Source organism: Sinocyclocheilus anshuiensis, unplaced genomic scaffold (assembly GCF_001515605.1).
Source record: "Sinocyclocheilus anshuiensis isolate Anshui unplaced genomic scaffold, SAMN03320099.WGS_v1.1 scaffold1079, whole genome shotgun sequence".
In the NCBI taxonomy this organism is placed as follows: Eukaryota; Metazoa; Chordata; class Actinopteri; order Cypriniformes; family Cyprinidae; genus Sinocyclocheilus; species Sinocyclocheilus anshuiensis.
The window spans coordinates 372,060-387,785 of record NW_015548207.1 but is presented as its reverse complement, the minus strand read 5'-3'; the positions used below and the strand labels follow the sequence as shown (position 1 = coordinate 387,785).

Genomic DNA, 15,726 nt, shown 5'->3' with positions numbered 1-15,726 from the left:
TCAGATGGCCCCTGTGGACCGGAGAGAGAGGCAGACGGCAAAGAGACACACACACACACACGACCAACTGTGGCAAAGTGCCACTGTGGGACAGTCTGTCAGGGTAGGAGCACGCCAACACTGCAAATCCACCTTATTCGGTTGCAAGTAAGCTACCCGTCGAACCCAGTGCCGCAGTCGCACACACACCCTGCTTAAAGTGACGTCCCTTTGTGCCTCGTGCTCTTAAAAAAAATCTCCAGATTTCTGCGAATGAAAAATACCTTCAGTTAATTGGAGGGAGGTTAGGTAGACGCCCAGGTTTAACTAGTGAGCGCCTTTACCATTGCTGACTGACGCAGGCAGGTGAGGTCATTGGGAAAAGTGGGTCACGGAAAACGGTTTGCGCATTACTGACAAAATGTAGCCAAAAAACAAATGACAGACAGAAAAGTGGATTTGAATATGAACAAAACTATGGAAAACCAAACGTGCTTTCAGACCAAACAATTTCCAGACAAAACTAACAAAATGCTGTCTGATGACCAAATTTACATCTACATAGGCAATTCATTAGATAGGGAGCTCACAAGGTTTGATGCTCAAAAATGCTGTCTAGATGGGGAGCTAACTATATTTCATGCTCAAACATTGTCTATAGATAGAAAGCTAGCCAGATAAAATGACCAGAAACACTGTTTAGGTAAGCAGTTCACTAGGATTGATGCTCAAAAACGCTATCTAGATCACTTGTTTTGATGCTCAACAACACGTTCTAGTGGGCTAACTAGGTAAAATTGCCAGAAACGCTGTCTAGATAGGCGGCTCACTAGGTTGTATGTCCAGAAATGCTGTTCATGTAGGCAGCTCACCGGGTTTGATGCTCAAAAAATGCTTCAAGACAGGGTGGTAAGTGGGTAAAATGCCCAAAAATGCTGTCTTGAAAAGAAGTTAGCCTAAGTAGGTAAAATGCAAAGAAACACTATTTATGTGGGTGGCTCACTAGGTTTGATGCTCAAAAATGTTGTCTAGATAGGGAGCCAAGTAAATAAAATGTCAAGAAACACCGTTTATTGTTTAATGCCCAAATTTCAGTCTACTTAAGCGGCTCACGGAGTATAACACCAAAAATGCTGTCTAGATAGAGTGCTCACTAGGTTTTATGCCCCAAAATGCTGTCTAGACAGGGACCTCACTCATTTTGATCCCCAAAAATTCTGTCTAGAAAGGGAGCCAAGTACAATGCCAAGAAACACCATTTATGTAAGTGGCTCACTAGGTTTGATGCCCAGAAATGCTGTCTAGATAGACAGCCTACAAAGTATGACGTTTAAAAAAATGCAGTATAAGTAGCAATTCACAAGATTTGATTCCCAAAAACAGGTGTCTAGGTAGTCAGCTTTCCTGTGTGATGCTCAAAACGCTGTGTAGGTAGGAAGCCCAATATGTTCGATTTCCAAAATGTCATCAAGGTAGGTAGGCACGATGCTCAAAACTGCAGTCTATGTAGGCAATTCAAAGCCAACACTCTTCCAGACTAAACAATATATCCAGACAAAACTACAAATTAACAAACAATCGTCATCTTGACGTGACTGTGACTGACTGCGCTGACAACTACCACCATTTTTGCTGTAGAGAAAGGAAAAAAGTCGACACTGACAGTTGCACAAAGCCAGTCAAGTTAAAGTAAAACTCCCCATTCACCGAGCAGCTCCTTTCAGTGAAAGAGAAAATCTGCAAAAATTCCAGCTAAACGGTGCATTACATGCGTCTCATTTGCATAACAAAAGACCAGAGGGGGGGGAGGACTGGCACTGCTGGCTAATTGTAGCCCAAGATGCCGTTCGCCTGCGGAGGAAATGTGACAGCCGCGTTTATTCTGCTTTCCCCCGATGGTGTCCGCAAGCACGGTGGGAATAGCCTCGGGATAAGGGGCGAAATTTGCAGGCGCCTTCTAATAAGCATGTTGGGGGGCGGGGGACAGTTAACGTTGTGCTTCAGGACTAGCTTGACCAAGAAACATTACCTATGCAAAACAGCAAGAATAAATGAAAAAGATATGGATTACTAAAGCAGCGGAGGCAGCAGGAGGTAGCACAGTAGTAATTTGTATCAGATATTATCTCATTAGGGAGAAACATCCAGCTCCACACTGATTACCGAAAGAGAGAACAGGTCAATAATTCTGTAGCGCCCCAAAATACCACGGCGCCATCATTCACCACACCACACATTATTCTCGTTAATTCATAGGGAAGAAAGAAGGTCTGCTGTCCGCCGGATTTTCCAGCCATGTAAGAAGAGAATGAGAAAATGTGTTGACATTTAAAGGTGACCGGTCACAACGGTCATTTCTCTGGTCCAGGTGACACCTCTGGGCAGCTCCGAGACCCGGACGCATGCAAGAAAAATGAGCTGATGAGGGTTTTGTGGAAATCTGGATGCGAGATGCTCTCAAGGCGATAACAAATCTTGCTGTAAAAACAAAGTGGTCCTGCTCTAGATTCACAGTATTTATTGGGTGAGCAGGGAGCAGAGGGTGAACAGGTAACATTCAAGATGATGACAGATTTTCATCCAAAAGCATAACAAGACTTTGACCTCTTTTGGACATCAGTTCAATTGAATATTATAGTTCATTCCTTCACACTAATGTCTGGCTTTTAGATTCAATCTATTTTTTGGGTGAACAAGGTGCACAGGGCAAACGGGTACTATTTTAGATGACAGCATATATTTTGGCAAAAGCGTAACAAGGTGATCCTGACCCCTTATTTGAAAACCAATTCAACTGTATATCCCTGTACACTCACTAACACAAACGTCCAGCTGTGAATTCTCACTTTTTGGGTAAACAGGGCACACAAGGTGAAAAGGTAACATTCAAAATGATTTGCCAAAAACTTACCAAAGTGTCTATGACCTTTTTTCGATACCACTTCAACTTTATCACTATACTTTCATTAACACAAAAGTCGCTCTAAATTCACATTATGTTTTGGGTGAACAGGGCACACAGGGTGAAAAGGTATTGTTCAAGATGATAACTTATGTTGCTAAAAACTTATCAAAGTGCTTATGGGCTCTTTTGGACACCAATTCAACTACATATCACTGCACACTCCTTAACACAAATGCCCGTTTCTACATTTACAGAATTTTAATGGGTGAACAGGGCACACATGGTGAAAAGGTAACATTCAAGACTAGAAGCAATTTTTGGCCATAAGCATAGGATGATTTATCCCTCATTTCTCATTTTGTTCATATTGACTACTCAAGTACAGGACAGAAAAAAGTGCTTTTGAGCACCCGAGGTGGGTTATTTTTAATTTCTTGTCTATGTACGTATGCGTCAGATGGACATCTATGGCTGTTGCATTGTTTCTCATGGCTTTTTAGAGACACACAGCAAAGGTGTCATGTTTTTAAAAAGGTGTCAAGTTAAAAAAATTAAAAAACACGCCTCTCAATACCCTGTATTCTGTTGCTTTTGGATGCTCAATGACTAGCTTAAACACAAAAACGCGTCAAGTGTAAATGCCCTTTAATCCTCTCCAAAAAAGAAAGTCACCACATAAATACTTCCTGTCCAAACTCTAAGGATCTCTACATATAAGGTAATGTAAGCAATCACAATGTTAAATCAAACTGAAGATCCTGCTCTACATTCATGGCACCTATTGGGTGAACAGGGAGCACAAGGTGAACAGGCAACAATCAAGACTATAACAAATATTTTGTCAAAAGCATAACCAGATGCCTCTGACCTAGTTTGGACACCAGTTCAGCTGCATATCACAGCACTAGTTGTACTTCTTAAACTAGAAGGTCATGTTCTAGATTCACTGTGCGTACTGGGTGAAAAGGGCACATATGGTGAACACATTCACAATGACATACAAAAATTTAAAAAAAAAATTATTTTGATCTTCTTTGGACACCATTTCAAATACATTTCATACTACTAGTTTAATTTTGTAAACGAAAATGGCAATATTGGTTGAACAGAGAGCACAATCACCTACTAGGCAAGAAGTCATTAAATAAAAGTCATCTCATTGTCTATAACGAATGCGGTGCAACAGAATGAAGTGATACTCAGGTGAAAGGGGGATGGGGGCGCGCAGGTGAGAATCCTCCTGTGGTGATGCAGATGAGCTTGTACGAACAGAAGCTCGTGGATCATTCCTTACCGCAGCGCCTCTCGCGCACGAACATTAATATTCGGCATGACAGAAACAGGCCGGTGGCACAGGAAACCAGGACACCTAACAATACACCGCATGAGTGTTTAAAAATACATATAAATAAAATAACAACAGCTGAACATCGCAAGGTCAAAAAGAACCCCAGTGCGAGACTATGCATCATGTCAGCGCTTTACAAAATAAATTAAGTTCACGTACCAGAAACCGATTATAATATATATATATATATCTGAATTATTAAAGATCTGGATTGCAAATGCAAAACGTTGATGATTATAATATCTGTGATATCACTGACGTGACCTTGAGTTGGACACAAAAGGGAACCAAATGTCACTAATTAATCTGAATCTGGAATGATTAAAAAGCATCTGGTGACTAAACTAAATAATTTCATGCCAAATATATAATAAGATGGAAAAAACAGAGCAAAAGTAGACGTAAGAAAGCAGCCCAAAACCAAACACATTTTACTATAAAATATTTATAACTATTCATGTAGCAAATGCTTAAGCGAGCTGGAAAAACAAAAAAAACAGACAAAAAAAAAACAGCTCACTAGGTTTGATGTGCAAAAATGCAGTCAAAAATGCTCACCACGTATGACACCAAAAAACTCTGTCTAGATAGGCAGCTCGCAAGAGGTTATGCCTAAAACTGCAGTCAAGGTAGGCATCTCGCCAAGTACGACACCAAAAAATGCAATTTAGGAAATGTGCACAATCAAAAGCAGCCTAAAATCAGACACATTTTTCTATACAAATTTACAATTATTCATTTAATAATGTAGAAATAAATAAAAAAAAAAAATAACAAAAATCGCAAAACATTTCAATGGTAGATGTGAAGTTGGCATGCAACGATCTAGAAATTTCCAGCCAATATGGATCATTTTATTAGTATATCTATTTTCTTATTCATATATATTTTAAATCTATACTGTTTAGTTTACTTTTTTGAAAACGTGTTCAAAAATTGAAGAGTCAATCTGGAAATTAGGAATCATTTAAAATACCACTGTACCAGACTGTTCCTGCAGTTTATAGTATGTAGGCTATATTATGCATAGTATGCTAATTTTTTATGCAAATGTAGCATGTTTATCGTTACATAATGAGTGCAGTGTTTGCATAAAATATTCAAATACAATTTAAAAAAATCGAAGTTGTAAATAAAACTGATTATTGGAGTATGTTTTATATAAAAATACTATTTCAGTCTTTCGACTTCAAAATGTCAAGTTTAATTCAATGTTACTTTATTTCTGAGTTAAACACCAATTTTTCAGTAGTATGTAACCATTACCATTATAATGTAAAAAAAACAAAAAAAAGATTAATAATTGCTAAGTTTGGAATCTGCCATTAAAAACTGAAAAAAAAAGCAGATATCGAGGTTTAAAAAAAACAAGTATGGTTATGGTTTAATTAAATGTTTTACATACCATTTCTTTATAATTACTTGTGAAATTTACTAGTAATTTCTGAGTTAAAATGGTTTCTAAATCAACGTTTTTCAGTCTGTATACTGAGCAGTATGTAGCCATTATAATATGGAGCAAAATATTAATATTAATAATTGCTAAATTTGAAATTTGCCATATAAAGCTAATATCGGGTTTTAAAAACAACTATATGGTTTCCGATACATTTCACATTCCGAAGCAAAACCTCAAAAAGGGTGTAAATAAACAAGTTAATTAAGTTCGGTAAGTAAATATAACATTTTTTTTTGTTTGTTTTAAAACAACAACACACTTATTGTCTTGACACATCTCCTGGTGGTTTAATCACCTGCACAGGCCCTTATGAATGAAGCCTGGAGCTCCGTCAACCTACGAAGATCAACCCTAAATCTACAAAAACACATCAGTACTGCAGCTAGATGAAATAATAATAAATAAAACACATTAAAGCATGACCATATCTGTGATTTATACACCTGCATGTTTATTTACTCTTCATGTGTCTGATCTCTCCTTGGCCCTGGTATGCAAGATCATTTATCACATTTACTTCAAATATATGAAAAGCAAAACACACAGACTGTTTATAAAACACTCTTTGAGACTAACAAGACACATTGTCAGTCATCTGAGGCTGGTGTTTGGTTTAAAATCATTTAAAAAGACTAAAACACTGTGGTGCGCTAACACACATGGTAAAGCTAAATGAGTTTAAACATACATACAGCCTTTCCAGATCCCTCAAATTCACAAGAATAACACCAGGAATCGTGATATTTAAGGATTAAGGATGTTAATATGCTGTAGGCTTACCTGTAGGATAGATAGACGTTTAAGTATTTGGAGGAATGAAGAGAAATAATGAGTCTAATGGCTGCTAAAGGCTGAAGTCAAAGCTGTCGGTCTGTCAGCGGCATTGAAGACAAAATACTCAAACACCTGGTAGGGAAAATACAAATTTATGCGGTGAAGTAACAATTTTATACCGACAGAGGGCGCAGCGTGGCTCAGTAACTCAACTGAGCATTTCTAAATCTGTCCCACAAATTATTTAAAACAATATATTTATAACCGTTTAAACATACATACAGCCTTTCCAGATCCCTCAAATTCACAAGAATAACACCAGGAATCGTGATATTTAAGGATTAAGGATGTTAATATGCTGTAGGCTTACCTGTAGGATAGATAGACGTTTAAGTATTTGGAGGAATGAAGAGAAATAATGAGTCTAATGGCTGCTAAAGGCTGAAGTCAAAGCTGTCGGTCTGTCAGCGGCATTGAAGACAAAATACTCAAACACCTGGTAGGGAAAATACAAATTTAGGCGGTGAAGTAACAAATTCATACCGACAGAGGGCGCAGCGTGGCTCAGTAACTCAACTGAGCATTTCTAAATCTGTCCCACAAATGATTTAAAACAATATATTTATAACCATTTTGAATGGAGATGTTGTAAATTAAAAGGCAATAATTCAAAGATCCTTAAAAATAATTTCGAACAATAAACAAAATAAATAAAATATTATTATTTTTATATAACATGATTATAAAATGTATTTCATTAATAAGTAAAATATTAAGCTTTAAATCAACTTTAAAATAAACAAGCTTAAAATTGATTGAACTGTACACCTTCAAAACTATACAATTCTATATTTTAAATAGAAAATATGCAAATAATATATGTAAAAGTTAAGAAAATGAATAAAAACTAATTTATATAATTAATTCGTAAATAAAACATTAATAATAGTACCTTAATGGTTGCTTTGTTGCATTTATTGAAAGTATAAACTTTTCCTTGTGGATTTTTGTGACAAAGATAACAGTTTTCATGTCACATGACACTAGATTGACCAATCGGTGATCAGTTCTCATGTGCCGGAAGTAGACCTCTGTTAACTCTTCTCCGCTCTAGGTTTTGTTTACATTTCTAAGATCCAGACAAGGGAGAAAGGAACCCAGTGAGTGGCATTTACTCTTACAACTTACTATATGTGATTAAAAATACACTTTTGCCTGTTTCATAATATGAGATATACTGAGGCACCGTAACTTTTAAAATAAACGCATCTGAACATACCAAACACCCTTAATTAAGCAACAGTTTTAACCCCCCATTAGTATGCAGTGAAATCTCTTATACGTCAATATATTGTCAATAACACAAAACAAAACTAACACACATTTTAAGACTACAGATACATATTTTCATTTCTAACAAATAGCCACTCGTCGCGTGGATATGACGCACGGTGGGTTTTGTGACGCCACTGACCGTATTGCCGCGAAATGTCAAATGAGGGTAGCAGAACTTCGGCAATGATCGTCTCTTGGTGAGTGTGAATGCAGTATTATAATATGATGCATGCATATTTTGCAAACCTGACTGCATCTCATTTACTTATGAATCTTTTTGAATGCATTTCTAATATACAGAGTATGAAAACTATAAGAAGTCAAGTCAAATCTGGTCCTGATGGGGTTTCTCTCCATGGCAAGGATGCACTTCAACTCCTTCCACAGAAACTACGGAAAAAACTGATGCCCTTCCAGAGAGAAGGTGTCCTTTTTGCCCTATCAAGGGATGGACGGTCAGTTTAATTTAAAGGGGTCATATGATGTTGCTAATTTCACAACGAAGCACACAGCGTCTTCACGACATGGCAGCGGCGGCAACAATACTACAGCGAGAATAAAAGTTATGCCTTCTTTCTTTGCGTGAACATTTGGGCGGCGTTATGCAAATCTTCCCACATCATGATGTAGACGTGGGGGCGTGGCTGACTCTTAACTTTTATAAAGAATATCTCTTTTGATTTGAGACTTTAGTCTTTGCAACTTTACAGATCTTCTTTATGCACCAAGAGCTTGTAACACTCCAAAGAAAAAGGAAAAATTGAAATCGCATCATATGACCCCTTTAAATTTCTGTTGTTCTTTCTTTCTTTCTGTTTATATTTATTCCATGTGGTATCAATATACATCAAATGAGGCAAAACAAGAAAGTGACATGTTAAAAATGAGTGGAACTTAGATAAAAACATAAATATTGTTTTTAAACTTTTGTTTTAAAATTTTAATTGCATTTCCCCCCCAAAATTTTACACCTTTGATACAAATAACAAATAAATAAAATTAAAAGACTGGTCAAATAAGAAGAACTTATATAAATTTTGTTTTTAAACTTTTTTGTTATTAAATTTTATTTATTTTTTCTAAATTTTAAACTGTTGCAAATAACAAGTAGATGAAATGTTAAGGCTAGTTAAATTAACAGAACATACATTTTGTTAACTTTTGTTTTATTATTGTATTTATGTTTTTTCCTACATTTTTAATACAAATAACAAATAAATGAAATGTTAAGACTGATCTCAAATGCACACATATAACATCCATTTTTTCATGCATCAAATAATTAAGAAATCTAAATAAATATAAAAAATAATAATAAAATAAACATGTTAAAAAATAGGTAATTCCTACAATTACCAATAATATCAGTAATTTAGCGGCATTCTTATTTGTTATAAATCTTAATGAACTGATATTTAAATGAAAATGACAAATGTTGTCTTTGCCACTAGCTGAAATAAAGTATTTTTATATATCTTATTTCATTTAAAGTTTATTTTATTTCAAGTAAGAGAAATTGTTTTATGGTTTTAGTTTTAGTTAACTGCAATATTCCTGGTTTCAATATTCAGGATTTTGTTTTCAACTAAGTTCACTGATATTACATTTATGTATATACCTTTTTGTATCACATGATATATTTACTTCTAAAGTTAGTGTGTTTCTAATAAATTAGTTATTGAATCTTGTATCTAGAAACTGAACACCATTCATGTGTCTATCTATCTCTTAACCTGTGCCTGGTTTAAGCAGGTGAGAATCTAATTTACTGCAGTTCTGTCAGTCAATGTTCTGGGTGAGACGGGTCAGTTCGTCGACACTGCTGAGGTTCCCGGATCGATGACAGGACACACACAGTTCTGTTTGGTGCAGACAGGGTCACTCACTTAATTAGGCAGACATTTAACGGAACGGATATTACAGAATCCCAAAGGAATCACAGTGGATGATGGGATGGATGTAGTTACAGATGTCTGATTTTTTTTGGTTCAATAGCTTTATTTATGGGAGAGAACAAAACCATAGCCAATTACTGACAGGGTTGTTGTAATTCATAAAAAAAAAAAAAAAAATGTTGTTACTTACAAAATAAATGTTAAGTGAAATAAAAAATCCAACATTTCTTCTAGTTTAAACTGATGTACTAAAATAACTAATTAAAACAAAAGCCATAAAAATGTTGTTACTTATATATTTAAAATTGATTTAAAAATATTTATTATCAATATTATTAACAATATTGATATTTATAAATACTAGATATAAATATTATAACTTATTTTAGAATATTTAAATATATATTTATTTAAATATTCATTAAAAATGTTTAACACATTTTGTACTAAAATAAGTTAAAACTAAAATAAAAAATACTATATAAAACTATAAAACAAAAATTAATACAAATGGCAAAAACCCACAACAAAATTACTAAAACTTACAATGGACTATAAAAAATAAAAAATAAATCATAAATCATAATAACAGTATCTCAGTTATACCAAAATAAAAATTCACATATCTTCATTTTTATTTACATTTTAATAGTGCACTTAGTATTTTTCTTTTCTCAAAGGTATAGGTTTGGATAATTACATTTTTTTTTTTGGCATAAAAAAATGATAAAAAATATAAAAAATATTTATCAATTGATGCTTATTTGTATTACTTATTTATTTAAATTTATACTGCCATTTTTAGACAATTCTTAGGCACTTATCGCCAGCAAAAACATCTGTTTTAATGTATTTTTACAAACAAAAACATTGTTTTCTTTAAGCTGCCATAAATAATGCATTATTGAACTAATTGCTTTAGAAAACACCTGAACACAATTTCATGCTTAAAAAAAATTATATTTATTTACTATTTTTTAAATATAAAAATATTTATTATATTTATGAGCAAAGCTGATAAGTATTATATTGTGCCATTTTATAATCAAAACGTTTTTAGTTTCTTGTGTATTTTAACAAACTTTTGTGTATTTTTTGCTGCCACAAACAGGCAGCTGTTTTGTTTTCTTTATGCTGCCATAAATAATGTGGCTTTTATTGAACGCAATATTGATCGAACAGCTCTAGAAATCACTTTCACACTTTCCACACTGATGGATTTGGTGTAACGTGTTTGCTGCTGGCCTCTTGACACGAATGCCAAGGGTCAGTGCCCGGTTTGAGTAGTTTTCATGTTAAGCAAACAGGGTTTCAGGGTTAAGCAAACCCTAATAATTGTAAGGGTATTAGTATTAATAATTGTAAGGGTATTAATAGTACTAACGGTTTTCTTCTTTTAAGTGGTCTGGTGAATCTGGCTGCAGAATAAACCAGCTTTTATTGACTGTAATCAAGTCTGACTCTATTCAGTGAGCCGACACTAATGTCCTCTTTAACTAGACAGGTAATGTTTCGCACAGTGCCAGCTGCTGCTAGATAACTCTCTTCAATTAATGCATATTGTCGTCTTCACTTTCATTCTCTTCATCCGATATTAGATTGTTTGATGACCTGAAAACATGTAAATGAGTATCCCATGATGCAACATGCTCAACTTGGCCTTCCGTTTGCAGTGAGACGTTTTTACACAAAATTAAATAAATTAATTTTTTTTAAACATTCAGGAGATATGTGAAGATATGTGACAACAATGTTATTTTTGTGCAACGATACAGTTTCACGTATTATTTTCAGTTGTGAACAATATAAAAGATTGATAGATTGAATATGAAAGATTGACAGATGTGACCGATCTAATAATTTTTTTATGTTTAAGCGATATGCATAACCAATTTTTTATGATTTTTTGTGCATTTTGACACAATAACAAAATGATCATTAGAATATAATGGTAGATGTTGTCACATGATTTTGCTTGAGTATATTGCATGTTTAATATCTGCTAAATTTATTTTTCAGTTTTTATCTCTTAATTGTCTAATTATTTTTAATGCAATTTTGTATAAAAATGTCAAAAAAGGAGATAAAAGGTTGCTTCTGTAAGTCAATGGATGATTACGTTTAGTGCATTGCATTGTGGGATACAGTATTCTAAGCATTGTTGTACACACTGCATACTATTTTCTTTGTTCACTACAGTTCAAAAAAATAATATCTAAATAAATACAATAAATATTAATAGTAATACTGTGAAATATTTTTCCAATTTAAAATAACTCTTTTCCATTTTAAAATGCAATTTATTCCTGTGATGCAAAGCTGAATTTTCAGCATCATAACTCCAGTCTTCAGTGTCACATGATCCTTCAGAAATCATTCTAATATGCTCAAAAAACATTTATCATTATTACAAATTTTAAAGACAGTTGTGCTTAATATTTTTTGTGAAATCCGTGATACTTTTGAACTTTCGTCAAAGAATCAAACACTACAGTATACCATTCTAAACAAACTCACTGTATCTAAATTTCACTTTGCACACAGATTCATTTGGATGCAATGTCTCTGTTCAGGATCATGTGTTCTCTGTTGGATCTAGATACTCTTGATAACAAAAACAGCTTAGAAGTTACTACATCAAGCCGGCACGCATCTAAAACGCCGCATCAGTCACCTCAATGAAGCTATCACTTTTATCCGAATGGGCACGTGGTTCGTCCTTTGTTTTTTGTTCTTGAATCTAATTTAGCGATTAATTTCCCCTTGTGTAGCGCTTTGATCCCACTAATCAGTTAGTATGCGGATTATGGCCCCAGATAATTGCTCTCTAATTAAATATGTAATCTCCACTCCAGCCAATAACCCGAGCAATCCTTGACTGTAATTACTTTATCCGTACAGATAATCTCCACCTACCGTCTAATGAACCGGGACAGGCGTCCACACGGCTGTGTGTCATCTCCAGTGACTAGCCACGTTTGATTTAATGTTTTTTGCCGTGGGAAAGGAAGGTGGTTAGTTACTGTTTACTTTTCATATTAGGCTTGACAGACTTAAGAGAAAATCTCATTAACGTAGACGGTTTTAGATCAGCGTCGATGCTAGAACAGTAAATTAACCAGCGGAAATGTGCTAGGGTTTATTTAACATTGAATTAATGATGACATTGTGCATTTTATTTATTCTTTTTTCACTAATTTCAACATTTAATGTCATACCTCGTCATCTTCCTCCACAACAAATATTGAAATATACTTGTTTCATTCAGAAATAAAAGTGGTTGCAAGTTGGTTTGCGTGCAAACTGTGTATAAACAAGTTCGTGTAGCGTTTCTTTACAAAATTACATCGCCACCTACTGGCCTGGCATGCATAATACAGCGTTTTTAGTCATCTTCGTGGATCTGTGTGAATGGGGATCATTTTAATGTTGTCTGTCTTTTAAAAAAAATTCTCAAAAACGCAAAGTCTAGAATACCGTAGTAAATTAATTTGGGATCTTGTTCAAACAGAATTCAGAATTGGCTTGATAGACTTAACAGTTAAAATCTCATTCACGGACTGTTTTAGAGCAGTGTCGATGCTAAATCAGTAAATTGACATGCGGAAATTTGCTAGAGTTTATTTAACGTTGACTAAACGTTCCCACATTCTTTTTGAGCATTATATTCGTTTGTTTTTCACTAATTGCGAAGTTTAATGTCAGATCATACCTTGATATCTTCCTCCACACCAATTATCAGAACATATTGTTTCTTTCCTAAATTCGGAAGTAAAATTAGTTGTAAGTTGGTTTGCATACAAATTGTGAACGAGCCATTTGTCCATGCTGTTTTTAGGTCATTAATCTGAAAGAGATGTGTTACTATTCATAAGGAACGTATTTGAAATGCCTTGTCGTCACAGTGGTTAGCACAAGAGCTCTTGACTCATTGAGCTGTGGCGGTCAAATGATTGTTGACGTAATTGTCACATTCTTTTTTTGGCATTTTATTTGTTCATTCTCCACTAATGTCGACGTTTAATGTCAGATCATACCTCGTTATCTTCCTCCACACCAATTATTGGAATCCTTGCTTCATTCAGAAACATGCAAGTAAAACCGGTTGTTTTCAGTCTCAGGTTGTCTCCATCTTAGATGTCGCAACAATACAGATTTGTTGTACACGGTGGAGTACAGTTACGGCCACATGACATACCTCAGCAAACCATGGCAGGAAGCATTTAGTGGTGTTTGTGTTTGTTTACGTGTTTGGAGAGTCTGTTTTGTTTAATCGTGTGAATCTTTACCTTGCGGTTGGAGTAGATCTGCCTCTCATGTAATAGAATACAACCACTCTGTTTTCTAAACCATCGATTTCCATTTTTTCTCTCTCTTTATCTCCCACTTCTCTCTTTCTCTGCAATTCAATAATCCCCTGAAGCAGAATTGCTTTTTTTTTTTTGTTACAGCACAGCCAAACCACACACTGAGACACAATACTTGCTCAGATGATGCAGTGTTTTAAGCTGCACTGTGCTACTTATAGCGTGATTTCATCAGCGGCTTGTTACCAGTCAGGAAGATAGATATCCACGGTTGCTTTCATATCTTGAAAGCACAAAAGGTGAACGGCAGCCATTACTTCACTGTAAAAAATGACCGTGAATTTAACGGTAAAAGACTGTAAAAATGCTACAGTAAAAACTTGTTAAATGGTTAACGGTAAATTCCCCTACTATATACGGTGAAAAACTGTATTGGACATTACATGTATTGGACATTAATTTTATGGTAGTATACCGTTTTTGGAAGTGAAAAAGACCGTATAATTTACAGTGAATAACCGTAAATTGACATTCCCAGAATTCCCTGCATTACATTTCAAATTTGATGTTTGTTTTGTTGAAATAACTATGTTTCTTCTTAGTTTTTTCTTATCAGTTTTGCATATTAGGGTTGTGTGTTACACCTAATGTTGTTAAATGAATGTTTATTGCATTAATTCAGTTTCATGTGTGTTAGCATGATGGTGTTTAGTGTCTGTGTGAATGACACTGTGCACCTTCTATATATGTTATTATTTAAAAGCTGCCTGTGATAGGCTTTGGTTCATCATGTGACTTTCTCATCACCACCTGCATTTGGTGGTTATCAGTCTATTACAAAGGTCCAAAACAGATTTCAGTACTTCAATAGGTTGGTATATTAACATTATATCAGTTAATGAAATTACGGTATTTAACTGTAAATTTAAGTTAAAACCGTAAAACCTAAAACGTTGCTACCGTATTTTTTACTGTAAAATTCAGGCAACCACAGCTGCCGGTTTTTTACTGTAAATTTTACAGAATTTTTTTTTACAGTGTTGATAAAACCTTACTTGCATCTTGAAGTATTAGATCTAAGGGTATAGATTACGAAAAATGACTATGTTAACCACAGTTTCCTGTAAAATAACTTAGTCGGTTATTGTTACTACTGTAAAATCACAGTCAATTAATTTGGGATCTCATTCAAACAGCTTTTTTCCCCTTATTTATTATTGGGTTTCTAAGCAATTATACTTTGATCTTTTTTGTTCATTTTAAGGCCTTTCCACACTGAGCTCGAAAAAGCGAAACAAATATCGGACGCGATGACGCATTGGAATAAAACAATATATTTCTATGGATGCTTCCACATAGACCGCGAACATTCGCGCACCGAAAATGCAAATGTTTTTTTTTTTTTACCAGTTCGACGAATCTTTTCAGTTTCGCAAAGCGAAATCACGGGCCGTCCAATAAGATTTGAGCTAGGATCACGTGACCGGAGCAGCTGCTGTTGCATAAAAGGGTGAGAATGGTGGCGCTGTTTCGAAAACCAGTGTAAACAAACACAGAAGAAGAGTATCCTGGATAAGAGAAGAGAGTGGATGCTGAGTTCTTGTTATCGTTGGTATTTGAGAATGGATTTATTCTCACATGTTCTTTATACAGAATAACATTTCTATTAATTGTCCACTGAATTATGTAATCACAGTAGAGCACCGTCCGTTTTCTTCCACGTG

General features: G+C 34.7%; 1 pseudogene; it reads left to right on the top strand.

Moving 5' to 3' along the window:
• The first annotated feature begins 8,103 nt into the window (after positions 1-8,103).
• LOC107653527 (DNA annealing helicase and endonuclease ZRANB3-like) overlaps positions 8,104-15,726 on the top strand; it is a 67,936-nt pseudogene continuing 60,313 nt past the window's right edge.